The sequence below is a fragment of the Halichoerus grypus genome, chromosome 13, assembly GCF_964656455.1.
Source record: "Halichoerus grypus chromosome 13, mHalGry1.hap1.1, whole genome shotgun sequence".
NCBI lineage: Eukaryota > Metazoa > Chordata > Mammalia > Carnivora > Phocidae > Halichoerus > Halichoerus grypus.
This window is the reverse complement of record NC_135724.1, coordinates 95,451,596-95,455,951: the sequence shown is the minus strand read 5'-3', so window position 1 is coordinate 95,455,951 and position 4,356 is coordinate 95,451,596.

The following is a 4,356-nucleotide window of genomic DNA, read 5'->3' as shown; positions in this document are numbered from 1 at the left end:
TGCCGGCTCTCCGCGGGGGGGAGTTCCCTCCTCACCTCCCACCCGCCCGCCAGCCCGCCCCGCGTCCCCTCACGCTCGCGCTGCGACCCCGGCCCGTCCCACACGTCCCGCCCCCGTCCCTTCACGCACGCGCCGAGGCCCCCCCCCCCGTCCCTTCACGGACACGCTGCGGCCCCGGTCCGCCCCACACACGCCCACCCCGCGTCCCTCACGCCCGTATCCCCTCACGCACGCGCCGAGGCCCCGGCCCGGCCCACACACGCCCCCCCCCCCGTCCCTTCACGCACGCGCTGCGGCCCCGGCCCGTCCCACACACCCCGCCCCCGTCCCTTCACGCACGCGCCGCGGCCCCGGCCCGCCCCACACACGCCCACCCCGCGTCCCTCACGCCCGTATCCCCTCACGCACGCGCCGAGGCCCCGGCCCGTCCCACACACACACCGCCCCCGTCCCTTCACGCACGCGCTGCGGCCCCGGCCCGTCCCACACACCCCGCCCCCGTCCCTTCACGCACGCGCCGCGGCCCCGGCCCGCCCCACACACGCCCACCCCGCGACCCTCACGCTCGCGCCGCGGCTCCGGCCCGTCCCACACACACACCGCCCCCGTCCCTTCACGCACGCGCTGCGGCCCCGGTCCGCCCCACACACGCCCACTCCGCGTCCCTCACGCCCGCGTCCCCTCACGCTCGCGCGGCGGCCCCGGCCCGTCCCACACACGCCACCCCCGTCCCTTCACGCACGCGCCGCGGCCCCGACCCGCCCCACACACACCGCCCCCATCCCTTCACGCACGCGCCGCGGCCCTGGCCCGTCCCACACACACCGCCCCCGTCCCTTCACGCACGCGCCGCGGCCCCGGCCCGCCCCGTACACGCCCACCCCGCGACCCTCACGCTCGCGCCGCGGCCCCGGCCCGTCCCACACACACCGCCCCCGTCCCTTCACGCACGCGCTGCGGTCCCGGCCCGCCCCACACACGCCCACGCCCGCGGCCCCTCACGCTTGCGCCGCGGCCTCAGCCCGTCCCACACACATTCCACCCCCCCCCCAGTCCCTTCACGCACGCGCCGCGGCTGCGGCTTGTCCCACGCACGCTCCTTCCGCCCCCTCTACCCCGTCCACGCACGCACGCGCCGCGGCCTCTCAGCCGCGGAGCGCAGCCGGGACGCGAGCCCAGAATCCCTCCGCGGGGCAGGCCTGGGCGGCGCGGGGCCTCCTGGGAAATGTAGTCCCCGCCCTGCGGGTTTTTGGGGCCGCTGAGCGCGGGACTTGCGGTTGCTGCTTTCCTCCTTCGGCTTGGGGGCCTCCGGACGCCGCCGCCGGCCCGCCCGCCCGCCCAGCGCGCGCTCTCCTCTCCCTTCCCGCGGGGGACCGGTGGTTCCGACGCCGAGGCAGGTCCCCCAGGGACAGGTGAGCGTGTAGGAGTGCGCAGAGTTGAGTAGACGGGGCCCGTGAGAGGGGACGTGGGGAGTGGTCGCTCCGGTGCTCAGCGCCCACCCGAGCTCTGCGGGCGGCCAGGCCTGGCTTTGCAGCCGGCCGGGACACGGAGGCTGGGAAGACGCGGAGCCACGCCCGGAGCGTGGGGGGAGGGGGGGCCGGGGGCGGACCGAGGAGAAGCCGCCTCCGTGAGTGCTGCTGGCGGTCCGTGGTGGGCGTCCTGTACTGACCCGTACTCTGTGCGGGAGCTTTTCTTCGATCCGTCTTAGTCCCTTCATTTATTAATGGGCTGCATCACCGTAACGAGATCTCTGTTTTCTAAGGCAAGCCCTAAATTAAAGGGACTTGAAATTACATGAACCTTATTTGGACCGTAAGTCAAAGAAATTGCTTGAAAAAAATCTAATGAGATAACAGAAAAGTTTGAACACTGCCTATATATTTGATATTAAGCAATTCCTGCTAATATTGTGGGTGTGACTATATCCTTGTTATGATTTTTTAAGATTTTTATTCAGAGATAAATTCTGGGGCGCCTGGCTGGCTCAGTCTATACAGCATGCAACTCTTGATGTCGGGGTGGAGTTCATGCCCCACGTTGGGCGTAGAACTTACTTTAAAAAAAAAAAAAAAAAAGGAAAGAAAAAAATACTTACACAGAGGGGCGCCTGGGTGGCTCAGTTGTTAAGCGTCTGCCTTCGGCTCAGGTCATGATCCCAGGGTCCTGGGATCGAGCCCCGCATCGGGCTCCCTGCTCCGTGGGAAGCCTGCTTCTCCCTCTCCCACTCCCCCTGCTTGTGTTCCTGCTCTCGCTGTGTCTCTGCCAAATAAATAAATGAAATCTTAAAAAAAAATACTTATACAGAGATAAATTATGAAATATTTACAAATGATAGAGCATCCCCAGATCTGCTTCAAAATACAGTGGGGACAAGAGTGTTCATTAAATGTTACTATTACAGTAACAGTAGTTTTTCTGCTTGGCAGTAATTCTTGCAAATGTTCTTCAAACCCTGTTTGAATGTGATACTATTTTATTACTTCAGTACACAGTCATATTACAAGTTGTTAATATTTTGCTTAGGGCTTTTTCAGAGTTCAGAATTAAAATTGCATTTTAATCTTCTTTCCTTGTACTATCTGGGGGGCCCGCATATGTGGGGCCACGTTGGGGTGGAAGCCGGTGGCTCCGGCGGTGAAAAGAATTTCCCCAGGTGGAACAAAGGAGATAGACGTTTATTGAACCCACCGCAGGGGGTGGGGCGGCTGGACAGCAGAGGAGAAACCGGCGGCAGCAAGGCAGTGGTGGGGCTGTTTTGTTAAAGGAGAAGGTGAGAAAGTACGGAGATGTATGGGCATTTTGCTTTTTTTGGTAACTACCGGCTTGTAAGTAGCCCGTTGGTCGGCTGTTTTAAGGTGGGTCGCCTGATGGGCAGGTGTGTGTTCAGCCAGGGGGTCACTGTGGGCCCTTTCCACATTCCATCGCTCCAGCCTCTTTGCCTAAAAGCGGCCTCTATGCTATCTTCGTAGTACTGTCTTTTGTACAGTAAAAGGATTTCACAAGTCTCATGAATAATTTGGGAAGCATAGATTTTTCTTTCCTCCTATTTTGTAAAGTAGTTTTTCCATTGTAAGTTTTGGATTCAAAATCTCTAGGGGTAGATATTTGACTTCTGATTCTTTTTTTTTTTTTTTTTTAATGGTTGTTGATGGATTTAAGTTTTATAGTTCTTACTGAGTCAATTTGGACACTTAAGGTTTTCTAGAAAATTGTTCATCTCCTGTGAATTTATAAGTTTGGTGGCATGAAGTTGTTCATCCTAATCTTCTGTAGGGATTTTTTGGAGATTTTAAAAATCACGGCTTTTTAGTGATATTTTAAAATCATTGCTGTAATTGTAGCCATTTTTTCTTTTTTGAGCTTAAGTCCAAGACAAGGTCATTGATCTCCTTGTTGATGGTGTGGTGCCCTCCAGCACAGTTACTGGCTGTGGTGAGCTTCCCTGTGATGAGCTGCTCAGGTGGTAGGTGCCAGTGTGAACTTCATCAATGACTGTGGATTCCAGGTCTGCAAACACTGCCCTGGGCACCAGCACCTGTCTCACTGCAGAAGGTGTTGAAGGAGTCATCTCCTCCCCCAGTGGTCTTGTCAGTTGGCATCTGACCATTGGGCTGGATGCCCTGTTCCAGGTAGTAGAGCTCCCAACCAGGCATTGCCAATCTGAACACCAGCCTGGATGGAAATGAATTTGCACATGGTTGCTGCTTTGTGGCTGCTGAGCAGATGGCAGAGAGGAGGAGGAGAGGTGGTTGCTTCTTGCAGTGCCACTCTTAGGCGGTCGATGGAAGAACTTGCCTTCCCTTGGAATTTTAAAAGTGGGCAAAGCCAAATAGAAATGAAGCAGTGTTACCATTGAGAAGTCCTATTCTACACCTGTTACTGTTCTTTTGTATGTAACCTATTTATCATCTCTTGGAACCTTTAGATTCGTCAGTTTATTTTTGGTATTCAAAACTTTCATGTTGATAAGTTTAGTTCCAGTCTTTTAAGAAATTGCGCGTTTTGGGGCACTTAGGTGGCTCAGACGGTTAAGTGTCTGCCTTGGGCTCAGGTCATGATCTCAGGGTCCTGGGATGGAGCCCCACATTGGGCTGCCTGCTTCTCCCTCTCATGATGCCTCTTCTCCCCCTTCCACTCCTGCTCTCTCTCTCTCACTCAAATAAAATATTAAAAACAACAAAAAAGAAATATTGCCATTTTGATGGGTCGGTCCTTACAGATTTCACTACTTTAAGGAATTTCTCCTGTATTTGATTCTCTCTTCTGTTTTTTCTTTCTGGAACTCTGAATAATCTGGTGTTGAACCTTTGAAATTGATCATGTAATTTTCTTACCTTTTTCTTTGCTTATCTCTTT